This window comes from Dermochelys coriacea, chromosome 1 (genome assembly GCF_009764565.3).
Source record: "Dermochelys coriacea isolate rDerCor1 chromosome 1, rDerCor1.pri.v4, whole genome shotgun sequence".
Lineage (NCBI taxonomy): Eukaryota > Metazoa > Chordata > Testudines > Dermochelyidae > Dermochelys > Dermochelys coriacea.
Window position 1 is genome coordinate 231,997,704 of NC_050068.2, and position 17,002 is coordinate 232,014,705.

Genomic DNA, 17,002 nt, shown 5'->3' on the forward strand with positions numbered 1-17,002 from the left:
AACATGAATTTGAAGTATTATTGCTATACTAGTATAACCCCATTGTGGATACTCAGATTTCATTACGTTAGTGCCTTTCCCCAGTTCAGCTTGTTGTTTTGGAAGCGATTTAAACTAACCTGGAAAAAGCTAATCTTATTGCGGAATGAGAGTGCCCACACACGGACTTATGCTGGTATAACTACAATGGCTTAATTATACCTGTATAACTTGTCTACATGGGAAAGTTTCACAAGGCTTTAGTGGCACATCCATCAATAAGAAATGTTACTCTCTGTCATAATTTCTTTGCCACTGCTGTCAGGGTTACTGTAATACAATATTTGTTTTAAAGTATCACTTTGAGGCCCCAACTAAGATCAGACTGTGATTGTGCTGTATGAACATGTACAATAAATAACAGTCCCAGCCCCAGAGTTCAGCATTTAAAAACACTAGATAGAAAATGGGTGGGAGGGGAAAACAGAGTAACTTACCTAAGGTCACAGAGCAGAAAAATGGTACAGCCAAGAATAGAACCCAGGTCCTACTAGCTCCCAGTCTAATCCACTATCTGCTAGGCTATACAGTCTCTCAAGCAATTTGCACTGAAAAATTGAAAACAAAAAAACCTCTTTTTAGGAAGGGTCTGGGTGTTTTATACAATTTATAGCTCATTTTATTTATGTGCCTATTGTTTAAGATTTCTAAATTTCCCAATACAGATTCTGCCCCCCTTTTCTTTAGCTAAGCCTCCTAGTGCTATGCTTAAGCAGTCTATATATCCCCCCATCATTAGACTCAAAATTTTACAAGTTAAAATGCTGGTAAAAAGAAAACCAGATAAAAATTGGACAACTATGGAAAAATACATTGCAGTGGAATCTGCAGCAACACCTAGGGAATCTATACAAAATGTAAGGAGACATTCCCTTATGTCTAGTTCTACAGTCAGAACCACAGAATTCAAACCTGTTTGGCTCACTGACAAAGCTTTCAGATTTCCCTAATCTTCTATTCCTCTGACATGTACAGTCTCTTTGAAAACCATATTTCTTACAATTCAGGGATTGGAGACAAAAGTTTGCCGTGTTTAATTTAGAGATTCAACAACAAAGTTAGAGTGAAAAAGAAAAGAAGAATTGATTTAAACATTTAAGAGAAAAAATGAACTGCAACCTGAACCATTTATTGATGCATTAATCGGAGATGCTTCCTTTATATACTTTTCAGAAATAGTTAGTTTGCTGTATAATAAAACATTCCACATTAGAATACGGACATTTTCTCTAGTATCCAGAGGAGGAGAAAGTTCTTGATTTAAACAATTTTATCGCTGGTTTTTACCTCTCTCTGGATAATAAAGGTATTCAGGATATCAAAATAAGCGTCACTGTCATCTAAATCTGCAAGATCAAGTTTTCCCTCTAGTGTAATCATAGCTTTTACATCAACTGCAGACAGGGAAATATTTATGCAACAAGTATGGAAAAAGAGAGTTTTATATAAGGATCATAACAGCCATATCTTTCTAAGGCCACAAGAAAATTATTGCTACTTAGAATGCATTGATCAAGAATTGTTTGGTGTTGTGGGTTTTTTGTTATTTGCAAAGAAATTTTGTGCACTGCAAAGCTCTACTTTTTAAAAAAGACAACAGAATATACTTTCTGTGATTATGACAACTGTAAAGAGCCTCTGATTGCTCCAGTGTCGTTAAAGAACACCACTTGAAAGTCTTGAAAGTAACCGAATTAGAGATTTTCAACTGATGCAATTTTGAGGCCCTGTGGCTAACATACATTTTAAAAAAAATCCTTTGTGCTGGTGATTACAGAGTTGTTAGATCTTTACGGGCTAAAGATAGAGCAATAATTAACAAACTTGGTTTTCTTTGCTCCCCCTTCTGAGAGATATTTCTACGTTAAGATGTTAAGTGGCTTTAAACATTGAGAAACGATGATGTATAATTATTGTGAGATTATGTAGCTGTGCTGTTTGAGGCATTTTGTTTTGGATACTGTTTATTGGAACAGCTTCTGAATTTAGAAATAAAGAGTCAGCTAAATGATGGGCCACAAGCTGCTGCTGAAAACGGAGCCAGAACACTGGGGAGAGCAGAACAGTTCATATTGTCAAAGGAACTTCATAGAAGAGGGAGAGCGTGCATGTAGGCAAGAAGAGGCCAGGGGAAAAACATCAGAAAATACATATTCAGATTAGGCAAAAGGATTAGAGTTTTTCCTATCTACTACACTCTTAGCTTCCTACTTTGAATTTTTTTCAGAGCAAGCAGACAAAATGCAAAACCCTTCCAAAGATCATTTACAAACAAACTAACAAACAAACAAAAAAAATTAAAGAGCCATGTTTTGATAGCAACAGGCTATACCAAGGTGTCCTGTTTATCAATAAGTTATTGGCACATTTCTCAGGTGGTTGGTGACCACCAACATGTGCCAAAGGCATGCACAAAAAACCTGCTAGTGACAAAGCACTAGGACAAATTGCTTTATTGGATTTGAAATGCACACATGCAGGACCTGACTCACCTCATTTACACATATGCAAATCACTGAAGCCAGTGGAATCATATGGGTTTAAAGCCAGCGTGAAAAGAATCAGGCCCATAGGGTACACGTAAATCAAGAAGTGACAGTATAGTTTTCTGACTGGTTCTGGCATTCATAAGTATATGATGTCCTTTTTCCTTTTTGAATTGTCTCGTTAGACTGACCCCCCCCCCACTTGATAAGGCTACTCCAGTCTTTTAATGTACTGTGTATATATACACCTGCTACTGTATTTTCCACTCCATGCATCTGATGAATTGGGTTCTAGCCCATGAAAGCTTATGCCCAAATACATTTCTTAGTCTAAGGTGCCACAAGGACTCCTCATTGTTACTACAGACAACTGGTGTTCTATACATTAGATTTCTGCAAAAACAAATTCTTGAATTCTCAGAGTATAAACCGCTTTTCTAACAATCCGTGTATCTCATTTCTAGAAACATTACATGACCTTCTGACAATCAGTCTTGCTAACCCCACACATTCAAATATCAACTCAGGTCCCGAAAATATCATGAGTTTCACTTAAAAATAATGAGAATAAAAACATGAAATCTGGGGGTTTTATTTTCCTAGTGGTGTTTGGGCCATTAGGTTGTCACATTTGCAAACTTTTCTCTGCAACCACGATGGATACAAAGGTACTTTTTTTTTTTGGTTCAGTGAAAGCTGAAATACTCCTGTAGCCACACATCTCCAGGAGCTGGGACTTTAAGAAATATAACAAGACTTGCAATAAAATCATGAAAGTTGGCAAGACTTCAGGCATTGTTTTGAATGCTCCTGCTCTGAGGTAGGATTTAAGTAAAAGCTATTTACTGGCTATTTTGTTCAAACAAAACTGGGACAACAGATAATAAGAACAAGGGCACAAAAAGCAGGACTTGATCCATGTCTAAGTGACCAGAAACATAAAAGGGGACCTATTTCTTAAACTGCCTGGTGAAATGACCAGAGTACATTTAGGAAAAGGGGACAACGGGGAGCTTTTCTGAGCAGGGCCAGCTCTAGGCACCAGCAAACCAAGTATGTGCTTGGGGTGGCGCTTCTCAAGGGGTGGCACTCTTCCCCCCCGCCTTCCCTCCCTTTCAGCTGCACTCCGGTTTTTTTTTTTTTTTTTTTTGGCAGCGCACCTGGGGCGGCAAAAAACCTAGAGCCGGCCCTGTTTGTAATCAAACAGTGCCAGGAAAGACCTCTTTGACAGAACTGGAAGACCTTACACATTACTGTTACTGAAATTTACTTATTTTCTCTTTTGACATGCACTTCGATATAGCCCATTCTTGCTTGTTGCCAGCAGTCACTGTCAGCTTGGGGCAGATTTAGTTTGCTATTACAATTTTATCAGAAATCCCTATTTTCTCCATTGGACTGATCTGGAATATAAACCACTGTAATAAAAACATGACTCAGTCCTCAAACTCAAATTTGTCGAACATAATCAGAGATCTAAAAAAAGTTAAGGGAATGTACCCACCAGTGTGTGAACGAACAGTGGGCTTCTTTATGTAGTAGGGTCTATTTCTCCTCTCCCACCCACATACATAAAACACCAAGGCAGAAATACAGGATTCCTTGTCAAGCTATTTTTGTTTCCCTACCTTTCCTGCATAGCCTGTGAAGATATCATAGGGTGCCTAATCGTATTTCCCACTCATTAGCATAAAGGTAACTCCAAAATGTATGCATGTGTGTAACTTTTTAACAGATCAACTCATGTCTGCAAAATTCTTTGCAGGGATAAGGGACAAGGTTTGCAAATTATACTTCTGTAGTAACAACGAGGAGTCCTTGTGGCACCTTAGAGACTAAGAAATGTATTTGGGCATAAGCTTTCGTGGGCTAGAACCCAATTCATCAGATGCATGGAGTGGAAAATACAGTAGCAGGTACGTATATACACAGTACATTAAAAGACTGGAGTAGCCTTATCAAGTGGGGGGGGGGGGGTCAGTCTAATGAGACAATTCAATTAACAGCAGAATACCAAGGGAGGGAAAAAAATCACTTTTGGAGTGGTAATGAGGGTAGCCCATTTCCAACAGTTAAAAAAAAGGTGAGAGTAACAGCAGGGGGGAAATTAGTATGGGGAAATTAGTTTTTGTAATGACCCATCCACTCCCAGTCTTTATTCAGGCCTAATTTGATGGGGTCCAGTTTGCAAATTAATTCCAGTTCTGCAGTTTCACACTGGAGTGTTTTTGAAGTTATTGTTGAAGAATTGCCACTTTTAAGTATTTTATTGAGTGACCAGGGAGACTGAAGTGTTCTCCTACTGGTTTTTTGAATGATCTAATTCCTGATGTCAGATGTGTCCATTTATTCTTTTGTGTAATATAATCTTTTTCTCATCTTGTGAAGTATAAAAAAAGCCTCCCTTCTTATGTTCTCACTCATCCCTTCTTTATAACATTCTAAAAAAAGGCAATCATGTTACATAGTTATTCTTTTGTACATTCGCTCACTCTCACTCACACCTCTCTTCAAAGGCAATGCTAAAAAGAATTGCTATATAGTGACATGCTCTGTATTTTGTTTTTAATGAAGAAACAAAACACCATTTTAGAAACCAAAACAGATATTTGTTCTTGAACAGGATAGTCTTGCTACAGATTGCAGTTATCAGAACTTCTAACATGTGAATATGATAAGTTCTTGTGACAAAGCTTCCCTCTGCGAAGTTGTACAAAAACAACCCCCAAAAGGTGGACATAACTGTATGCTGTGGAAAAATAAGCAAACCTTTTGCCATGTATAGGAGCAATTTTACACTTTTAAAAGTAGAAAGATAGGATTGCTTAGAGTGAAGTGAAAAAAAAATATGTAGGAATCCATACTTTTCCCTTCTGACTTGAGTTTTGAGTGTATTGGCTGTAAAATTATTTGTAATCTATAAAAGTCTTTCTAGACTTGGAAGTCTGCAAGGTATTGGACTTTAAGCTCACCTCATTCCGATTCCCATCTTACCTTTTTCTTCCCACTTCTACTCGTGTTATTTTGGTGCTATCTTGAAAACAGCTAGAGCTTGGAACCAGTGCTTTATGCCCCCAAAGCCTGGAATCCCAATTTTCAAACATAAAGCCTTTTTTTTTTTTTAAGTGATTGAGAAATATGGAACAGTTAAATTGAAGAGGAGAAAAAACACAAGATTGTACTCAGATTGACACTCCTCTAAATGTCCAGTCTTCCCTCAAGATAGGCTAAGAATGACTAAGGTGCATTTCAATGAGTTTAAAATCAATACAACATGCAAGCACAGATTGCGAGAGAGATTATAGCTAAGTTTTCATATGGGTTTATACAAACATTAAGAGGTCGAGCTTTGACCCCTTGTTATAGACTGTGTGTGTAATACACATATAGCTTTTGCACTAAGCATTTTTCATAGCTGCATACAATGAAGCTGGCATCACATTTTACTGTATCTGATTACTTCAATAATTAAGCATAATTTCCCAGCAGTCGATAGATCAGTGGAATAACTGAAGCTAAGTTAAACTATAAAAGATCAGCTAAACAAACGATAAATAAAAGTATGATTTCACAGGAAGGATACTAGTTTCATTCTTTTTACTGCTCAGTGACAAAAATGTCTAATGCTAAAAGGTTCTATTTGAAAATATAAAAAAATTGTTCAGATGTTTTTCCAGTACAACAGTCTGTATAAATTCTGATCTTGCCTTCCTTTGTATGTAGTACATTTTCTTAGCATGATCTCTTCTTCCTGTGGTCTATTTCTGTGTCTTTTCCCCCTCCACATGTTCCCAGATGCATTCTGTCTCAGTCTTCCCACCTTTGAATTTTCACTTTGGCACTTAGCAGGAAAATGAGAATGACTGCAAACTCCAAACCACCATCTACAGATACATTAATGATCACATTTTTAGTATTCCCCCTCCCCCCATTACCCAGCAACACATCCAAAACCTGTTTTATCTTTAAGGGCAACACCCAATCACACACCTGACCCCCATACCCGTTTCAAGAACAGTAAGTGACACTTTGCATTACAACTTTACAGCAACTGCAGAAGTCAATCAAAAGCCATTCATTGGTGCTTATGCTTTTTTTCTGATAAAAATCTACCTCTGCCTTGTAAATCTAGTTTAACATTTGACCATCTGCAGGAAGTTTATCATTTTAAGCCTTTTGCAGTACACTTGTTCAACATAATGAAACTACAAACCAGGAACAACTTGCAGGGATTGGAGCGGGGTGGGGGCATCTGATCCAGGCTTCATCTACCGCTGACAGCAATAGGTTCATGCTGTTTCCCTGCCCTTAAACTGCTACTGGGGGAACAGGAAACCTGCAATCTCCCCCCCCCCCAAAAAAACAACCCACAACAAAAACCACTACAACAGACCTGCTGTGGTTATCTAAAGACAGGAAGAAAACACCCTAGAGCAACCTAGGGGAAGAATCAGTTGTCCCTCTGAAGACAAGTTTCGGGCTTGGAGGAGAACAAGCATGGTGGTTAAACACAGGAACTACAGTCAGGAGATCTCAGTTCTATTCCCAGCTCTGCCAGATTTCATGACACACACTTTTGGCAAGACACCTTGGCCAAAATTCTTATTAGGAGGTGACTCACTACTTTGGGTGTTGGGTGGCCAGCCGGAGACACTTGAAAACAGTCTAATTTTCAGATGGTGGGTTTTCAGCACTTACTGAAAACAAGGCCTCTTCTAGGTGGTCTCAAGTTGGGCACCCAAAATTGAGGCACTGCAAAAATCACCAGCCGCTTTTGAAAATTTCAACCTTCTTTGTACCATCATCTGCATGCTGGAAGATATACTTGCCTATTTCAGTACGGTGTTCAGGATAAATTCATTAATATTTGTAAGTTGCTTTGAGAGCCTTGAATGAAAGGCGCTATACAATTGCAAATAATTTATTATATTTGCATGTGCAGATCTGCACTTCAGCAGTTTTGCATTAAAAAGATGAGGGGAAAGCAAGCACTCAGTCATTGTGACAAGGGCTACAAGCAAGGAAATGGAGAAAAGAGATGCTTTTATCATGATATTCTACAGCTATGCTCTCTCACCAGTCTGAACAAGTGCAAGGTCATTAAAAAGCTACAACACAGACAGTACAGGAACAAAAGGCACATTGTGTTTTGTTCTACTCTGAAGGGGGGGGGGAGGGAGAAAAAGATGACAAGCAATCTTGTACAGTATTCAGAAAAATGAAGTAAAATCCAAGAGTTGGGTTCCAGAGATAACATTGTCATAGAAGGAATCTTGATTTTCTTTTCCATGCAGCTGTAGCCCAAAAGAAGAGAAGTGAGGCAGGTATGTATAGCAATGCTGAAATATTTGTTAGAAACACTGAAAAAGCTAGAGGTAACACTTAAGTTTCCTTTCTGATTATTCCCTACACCAGCCCTAACTTCCAGGGCAGCAGAAAGGGGGCGGTGGGGGGGGGGGGAAGAGAATACTCCACTCTCCAGACACCTTTTTAGATTAGCTTGGAATTCACCCACCTCTTCATTCCTCTCTGTGGATGCCAGCAGCAAAGTGAAGATGAGAATCAGAGGAACTTATAAGTCCCACAAACAGAAGCGTGACGAGACACCCCTACATTCAGAGAGATAAAGTCCTGCTGCATTAAATGATCCAAGTGACGATTTTCAAATAGAGAATAAGTACAAGCCTGTTTACCAAAAAGGGCCTTATGTATAGTGAGCAAATATGCCAGCAGGGTTGAATGTTAACAAGGCTATACAGAGCACATTGAGTCAGTGGACACTGGGCTCAGTTGGATTCTCAGAGGAATAAGGCCATCCTTTGTAAAATGGGATAGCTCTTGGTAATTTGCCCACTTTAAAGGGTGCTGCTGGAGTTGAACAAGAGATCCAACAAACTACGAGAACTATGAGCTGAATTGTAATGGAAAGGAAGAGCTGAAGAGGCAAGAGAGTGGAGAGTTCACCAGTCAAAAACATCTGTGGCCTGTGCAAAACAGCTTTCCAAAATGCTGATGGAGAGGGGTCATGGAAAAATCAAGAGCACTGCCTGAGCTTACAGCAATAGTGTTTGCTGCAACAGCAAATAGGAATGAAATGTGCTGAAAAACAACAACCAAAAGAAGCTCCCTATCTCCACCTGTTGATGTAGAAGGGTGGAATCTTAATGTTCATGCCAATTTTGAGCACATGGAATGTGTCACTGATCCCATAAATCTAATTCTTCGTTCCTTCTCAAGCCTCTAAGCAAATGTAATATCCTATTTCCGGTGCTGTAATCCTGTCAGTTTTCAGGAGCTAAGTAGAGAACTGGTTAGTAGCTCTACCATCTAAGTAGATGGAAAAAAATCAGACTATTGCAGGAAGTGGTATCAGTGATTCAACAGCTCTCTTCCTCCTGAGTCAATAATGAATCAGCGTTCTAGAATGTTAGTGGGCAGAGTACTGCCGAAGAGTCATGCTTTGAAATAAAATTTAAACTGGGGTCATGACCACTTTTATTCGTTAAAAGGTTCCTAGGCACTTTTTTCAATTTAGAGAAAGATGTTAGATGTTTAGAGAAAGATTCCAAGGCCATTGTAATTATCTAGTCTGACCTCCTGCATAGGGCCTTAGAACTTCCCCAAAATAATTCCTAGAGCTGAGGTAGAGCAGAAAGCAGATGAAAGCCTCAAGGGAGCATGAATAGCAGCACGGAATGACCCACCACCTCTCAGCTCTTCTAACAGGTCCAGGTTTGTTGTAGAAGGAGGGTCTTATACAAGGAAACCCTTTCTGGTGGGTACAAGGATGACTGGCATCCTCAGAGACAGCTGGTAGTTCCAATTAAGTATAGGGGAAAGCTCTTGAGGTCCACGATAACTCTGTTGGCCATGCTGGGGTGAATAGGACCAAAGACCATTTGGGAAAGTCATTCCACTGGGAGGGAATGGGCAATGACGTTTCTACCCATGTCCGCTCTTGTGAGATGTGCCAGAGGGTGGGAAAGCCCCAAGACCAGGTCAAGGCCTTTCTCCAGCCACTGTCCATAATTGAGGTTATCTTTCAGCGTGTAACTGTGAATATTCTGGGTCCTTTCCCTAAGACGACACCCAGAGGAAAGCTGTACATACTGACCTTCACGGATTTTACCACCTGATGGCCGGAAGCAGTAGCTCTAAGCAACACCAGGGCTAAAAGCATGAGCCAGCCATTGGCAGACATTTTTGCCAGAGTAGGTTGGCCCTCCGATATCCTTATGGATTCGGGAACCAACTTCCTGGCGGGGACCATGAAAAGTCTTTGGGAAGCTCATGGGGTGAACCACTTGGTTGCCACTCCTTACCACCAGCAAACAAATGGCCAAGTGGAGAAGTTTAATGGAACTTTGGGGGCCATGATACGTAAATTCATAAATAAGCACTCCAGTGATTGGAACCTAGTGTTGCAGCGTTGCTCTTTGCCTACAGGGTTGTACCACATTCCAGTTTGGAGTTTTCACCCTTTTAACTTGTTTATGGCCACAAAGTTAAGGGGTCATTACAGCTGATGAAGCACCAATGGGAGGGGGTTACATCTTCTCCAAGAACTAACATTTTGGACTTTGTAACCAACCTGCAAAACACCCTCAAAGACTCTCTAGCCCTTGCTTGAGAAAACCTACAGGGTACTCAACAAGAGCAAAAGGCCTGGTATGATAAACATGCCAGAGGGCATTCCTTCAGAGTAGGTGACCAAATCATGGTTCTGAAAGTGCTCCAGGCCAATAAGATGGAAGCATCATGGGAGGGGCAGTTTATGATCTAAGAGTGCCTGGGAGCTGTTAATTACCAGACCATACCCTAAAACCTAAAGTACACCATGTTAATTCTCTAAAGCCCTTTTATTCCCAAGAAATCAAGGTTCTCCAGTTTACAGCCCAAGAGAGACGATGACGCTGAGTGGCCTGAAGGAGTCTACTACGGAAGGGAAAAGCAACGGTGGCGAAAAAGAGGTGAACCTTTCCACAACCCTTGGGCGTAAACAGCAGCAAAGCCAGGAGTTGTGCACCAGCTTCGCGCTAATGTTTTCAGCCACCCCAGGATGGTCAGAACATGCATACCACTCCATTGACACAGGTGATGCTTGTCCAATTAGAGCCCAACTCTACCGGATGGCTCCTCAAGCCAAAACCACAATAGAAAGGGAGATTAAGGACATGTTACAGATGGCTGTAATCCACCCCTCAGAGTGCATGGACCTCTCTAGTGGTTCTGGTTCCCAAACCAGATGGGGAAATCTGCTTTTGCATGGACTACTGTAAGATAAATGATGTAACTCGACCAGAAAGCTATCCAATGCCATGCGCAGATGAACTGTTGGAGAAAGTGGGATGTGCCCAATTCATCTTCGCCATAGACTTAATTAAGAGGTACTGGCAAGTACCACTAGATGACCCAGCCAAGGAAATGTCAGCCTTCATCACCCATATAGGGCTGTATGTCAAAGAAGCAGGTCCAATCCTTCTTGGGCTTGGCCAAGTATTAGACTATTTGTACCACACTACAGCCAAATTGTGACCTCACTGACTGACCTAACCAGGAAAAAACACCAAATGCAGTTGAGTGGCCTGAGAAGTATCAGAAAGCCTTTAATCAGCTGAAGGCGGCCCTTATGTCTGATCCTGTACTAAGGGCCCCAGACTGCGACCAAAACAGGCTTTGCATCAAGCCCTGATAGTCAATCAACAAATTCCAGAATCCATCCTCCATCAGAAAAACTCAGCCACCACCCTCTTATCTCCGTGCAGTTAGAAGTACCTGGTGAATCACCACTTTTTGGAAGATCAATATAGTAGAGAAAAAGGTAGCCATGACCCAGAACTATCTCAACAGAATTCCAACTCCAAGAGGAACTGCTGTTCCTTAGGAAGAGAAGTGATCACTACAAGGCTTAAAAAGGATAGCTTAAAATAACTCTTTGTACATCTATACAATTGCACTTTCAGTTGGGGGGGAAAAAAAAAGTGTAATGGAAATTTGAGAATTCATTGCCGTAACTTCATATTCCATACCTTTAAGTGGAGGCACGCACAGATTAATTCTGTTGTGAAGATGTTTACGTGGTTCTGTAGATTTAACGCTCCCCTTCTGCTTTGAATAAATGTAATCAATTACATGTTTAGGGAAGCCAATTGCTAGAATAGGAATGATTTTCTAATTTAAATAATTTTTCAAACAAAGTTTGTTCAGAGTAAAATTCATGTCTTTTTTAAAAAAACAAAAATATCATCATCTCTGGGATAAAATGAAATGTAATACAAGTGTGTTTTAATTTACTAAAAGAGTCCCATTGTGTCACATTTTAATGCTATAAAAAAGTAAAAGTGGTACATAGTAATTCAACAGCTTCCTAGAACAGCATGAAAATTGGACAGACACCATTTAGGTCATACCAGAGTCTACTAATCCTAAATTCTAACTAAGGGGGGAAATTATTTTCTTAAAAAAAGCTTGTGAAATAATCCAAAATCTGGAGAAGTTCCAGATGTAAAATTTCCAAGGGCACTAGATTTATATACCCATAATTCCCCTGAGATATTGGCAGATTGGTTCATCCAGGCCAATGACATAATGCAAATAAGGAACAAAAAACAGACAATGCAACACAGATCTCAAGTGTTGGTTGAAAACTAAGACAAATAAACATCCCTTTCAACTGATATTAATTGTAACATCAGTGTTTATTATATTTCTACAATAGCATCATTGTGTTAGGTTTACAAACACTGTTTTATAGCAAGTCACAGCCACCAAGTAGCGCATATTTATAGATAGTTATTTTTAAATCCTTGCCAGAGACCCTCTTAAAATTACTTTAACATCTATTACCCTTAATGATAAACAGGAGTTTTTAATATCTTGATGGGGATCTAAAGGGAAATCTTTCCTTGCCTTTGAGCCCCTCCCCATTTTCTATAGGAAGTTACTTTATTGTGACAAGACACGCTGCCTTCCCCCAAATTACCTGTCAATCAGAGCTAGACAGATTAAATAAGTGGATGGCCCATGTGAGTATGGCATAAAGAAGTTTGAATGTGGCATGTTCTGTTAAAATACAAAGCTAAACAAGAAGAATGCATCCATCAGATACCAAGTTATAGATCACAAGGACTACAAATTAAACCCTTATGAGGATAGTTATTTCGTTCTAAAAAAGGTACAAATTAAGATGTCCAATAAATGCTGAAGTTCTAGGCCATCTATGAACCTATTCTCAGCCAGTGTCTCAGGCTGTATACTTGATTTTCATTCACAAGGCAGCATTCATTACGTGTAAAAACCTCTACGTTTTCATGCTGGTTTTTCCTTACTAGTTACATTGATTGCTGTTCCTATTTGGGCACAAGAGATAAGACACCTTTCACAGCCTGTAAAGGCATTTATAGACATCAAAGCAAATGCATCTCTTACAAATTACTTAGATCCAAACAGCAGATAACAAACCATGTACCAGTAGGAGAAGTTAAACAGCCTGTCAGTTTGCCTGAGTGATAGGAGATGAGATGCTGATTGGCTCTGGGAGGGTCAGAGTTCTCCAGGAGAGCCCAACTATATGACAGTTCAATTTTTTTTTTTAAATTAGGGATGTGGCTGGAGTGTGGGAGAGAGTGTGTGGATGCAGACTGGAGAAAAAACAGGCAGGATTGTTATGCATAAAAGAAAAGACTCATTACAAAGTGTGTTTTTTTCCTTTTTAAATATGCATTGAGTGATGTTGGGGCTTCAATAATGCAGTCAGGAAGACTTCCAAGGCCTAAAACATTGGTACAGAGTATCAGTAAATGTGGGGTAGGAGATGGACAAAAAAAGTGCAACTAAAGGAAATCTTAAAGTTCAGTCCAAAGAGATAGCTGGTGGGAAAGTTTCCCTAAGGAAGGGAGATGGTAGCTGATTCTAAAGAACAAGACTGGCTAGGAAAAGCATTGGAATCCCATTCAAAGGACCATGAAGGGTTTTTGCCAAGATTTTACAAAAGGGAAGAAAGGTTAAAGGGGATGCATCAAAATGGCTGATTAGCGAAAGGGATATTTGTTTAGGTTACCCTACATTATGTGAAAGGGCAGGGGTTCAGGAGAGGCTCTCACAGCAGGGAATGGGAGAGCTGTATCATGAAAGTATGGAGGAGCTACCACTATACAGGAAGTTGAGCAAATGTCTGCTGCAGAAGTTCCAAAAAGGGAGTTGCTACAGATTTTGTGGGGCGGAGGGAGATATAGAGTGCAATAGGCTAGGAAAACCAGAGAGCCATGAGAGGCAACAGAACAAGCCTCAGATGGAAGTATTAGACATCTAATAGACCTATTAGCCTTGTTTAAGCATATATTAAGTTATGAACCTTAAACATGAGGGTATTATATGTTGAATTATATACCAGTTATGATACTACTCTTAATGTACAACTTCTACCAACAAATGACCTACTGAAAAGTAGAAAACTACCTCAAAGAGTGAGCTCTCTTCATGAGCCAGTATGCACACATTTCAGAATGGTTGCCTTCACCCCCATTTCTAATTATACATTTGAGTAACTGCTTACTCATATATACATGCAAATGAAACAAACACAGAATTCAACATATATACTAACACACACTATATATTGTTTAATGGAAAACACCTGTGTACTAATTAAGTATCATGTGTTAACCTGAAACCATGGGCAGAGACATTATGTAACCTTTTGACCATTGGCTACTGTGCTTATCTTCTCTTGTTGCTAGATCTATCCAGGGGTTTGGGACTGCCTACCCCATCATTTCCCTCCACCCATGGAAAATCCATATAATCCATTGTAATCAATTGTTTGGCAGTGTCTCTGAGCCTAATAAGCGAGGTGACACTCCGTCAGCGCTGTACGTAATAAACCCACGTGCTTGATTCTACACTGTGTCCATATTTGTTCCTTCATTTATATTTCACCTTTATATCCTAAATATACCTGACACCTTTTATCCTTGGCTATAGGAGTCCTGATATGTGATCTGGACTCCTGTAGCCAAGGATAAAAGATGTCAGGTATATTTAGGATATGAAGATGAAAATATAAGTGTTAATAAATATAACATGGGGCCTATTGGCCTCAGGGCTATAAAATATTCACTTTAGTCAAAGTAGACCTTAGGACTTCGGGTAAGTCAACATAAGTGAATAATAAACCTGCTGAGCTTGTGTCTATGTTTGTGATATACTGATGTTCTGAAAATAACTACTGAATTTGGATAATAGTGTCTATGAGAGATCAGTATAATATCTCAAGATGACTATTGGTAGCCAAGGCGACATGTTACTGACTTCCTTAAAGTCATCGCCTGTTCCTATGGTGACAAGGTGACAAATATTAATGAGTACAACGGGAACTAATGAGTTAGCTTATGAAAAACTGGGCACCCCAAAGGTAGTGGGGTGTGGAAGTTTAAATAAGGAAAAGGAGTTAAAACCTTTATAAATATGTATGAACCCCAGTGGGGGTCAGCATAACAGTATAAAAATCCATATCCTGGCCTGCATGCCTTGGTGGGGGTTGGGAGATGCCAGGATGACAACCACTGGTGGTGAGGACGAGGGTGAGGATGAACACTAGCATGGTGTGAGTAATGCAAATGTTACATATTCTGTGTTGGTGTGTCTCTCTCGCCTTTACCAGATTGCACTGTGTGTACTGTTTAGATGGTTAATAAAAGTAATTATTATACAAAGAGCACTATGCAGTCTCTGTTGTGCACTATGTGGTTCCCCCTTCTATTTATCACCTCTCTACAGTAGTAATTTTGGGAGCTGAACTCTCACAGATTAAAGTAGGTGTGAACCCTCACCTTGGTGTAGGTAATTGGTTAAAATAACCCACAACTATAGATATTGGTGAGGGCGACATTGGTGTCAAAATGGGACACCCCTGTACCAGAAGGAGTAGAAACAAAATCATTAAATAGAAAAGACTGATAATGTTGCAACAAATTGGTTTATTCTAGGCACTTTCTGGGAAGAAATGAATTAGTCGGTGAAATATATACTGGTTTTGTATTTTCCCCAACAGCTCATGCATAACTGCAGTTTTTTTCTTCTTCTAACAAATCAGTTCAGTTACTGTTTAAATAATATCAGTTTGTTCTTCTGTTAATTTTTGGTCGAGTATAAATATCACTATACAGTCTCCCATGGCCAAAATTCCATATTCTCCCATCTCCTGAAAAGGCTAAGTGCAGGAGGTAACTGATTTTCATTCTACATCTGAAATGTATTTATGGTACAATAAATCTGCATCCTGAGTTGCATACCAATTTTTAATGCTTTCATATACTGAAACTTCAAGCACAAAACTTCATTTTATTTATGCAAATTTATACAAAGAATGAGAAGGGGCTTCCTCTCCAAAGCTCCAGATGCCCCTGACATAAATTACAAACAAACTGCCTACGGAACACAAACTCCCCTCCTACTTATTAACAAATATAGTCTACCACAGTAATAGAAAGCTGACTTTATAGACTCATGCTGGATTTTCAGAATAAATTCTTGTGAAGTGATGCCTTGAATTTTGTACATTATGGGGACCCATCACAATAAAAAATAGTTATGATGTCCAGCTTTTATTTTGTATGTCAAATTATAGCTACTGAGTCAAGCACCAACAGTAACTATCAGCGTGACTCATCAAAACTAGGACACCAATACCTCTTATCAAAACCCATGTGCACTGATGCTAAGGCTTATTAATAGGGATATAAATAAAACTGCAATGTACCACAGTGACTCAGTTTATCTGACAATGTACATCTGCTCTGGAAAAAGCTGTCAGAAATCAGCTTCAAGACAATCAATCAATTTACTGTAAATGAAGACAATGGTAGAGACTGTCACAGAAGTCAAAACAAGTATTAATTGAAATTCTTCCTGTTAACTGCGCCATCAGTCTAGTTTAACGCTCAAAAGGAAAAAATGGCCAATTTTTACCTAAAAATGTAGTGGCTGTGATGCTGATCCATCACTTTGGACTGATGGCTAACGTGCGGCCACAGCCAGAATATTTATTTTAGCTCCACTTGAGCAGTAACCCCTCAAAAGGACTTATTCAAAACCTCACAAAAAAGGTTGAGTGGGGAGGGGTATGGGGAAGGTCCAATCAATCAACACCACATTCTGTCCTTAGAGAACCACTTCTTTTGTGAATCCAGTTTTGCAGCAACCACCATCAACAGCTTTGTGTCCTCAAATCAAATCACTTCCTGACAGGATCTTTATAACAATAAATCCACCAATCAAGCTATAGCTGCGAAAGAAAGATCACTTGCTATACCTATTTCCAGAGAGCTAGACACATTGGGAATAAAAGGATTCTGATAAGAAAAAAGCAGTCCAAGTAAAAATGCTGAAATTGTATCTGCTCTCACACACTAACCTTCTAGGCTCCTAACTCCCAGTGCTTCCTGGTATGGGGCCAGGCACAGACGGGAATTATTACA

The 17,002-nt window shown here is 39.5% G+C and overlaps 1 protein-coding gene across 5 annotated transcripts in view; it reads right to left on the reverse strand.

Annotated features, from left to right (window-relative positions):
* The window catches only part of RASSF8 (Ras association domain family member 8), a 121,661-nt gene that overhangs the window by 44,392 nt on the left and 60,267 nt on the right, over positions 1-17,002 (reverse strand). The window contains exon 1 of one of the 5 annotated variants that reach the window (XM_038374506.2): positions 477-587. The exons of 3 other annotated variants lie outside the window; for them this stretch is intronic. The gene's annotated coding sequence lies outside the window, so the exon portion shown is untranslated. Of the gene's footprint in view, positions 1-476; positions 588-17,002 lie in introns of those variants that run through there. One more of the 5 variants, XM_043516255.1, reaches the window with a different exon arrangement.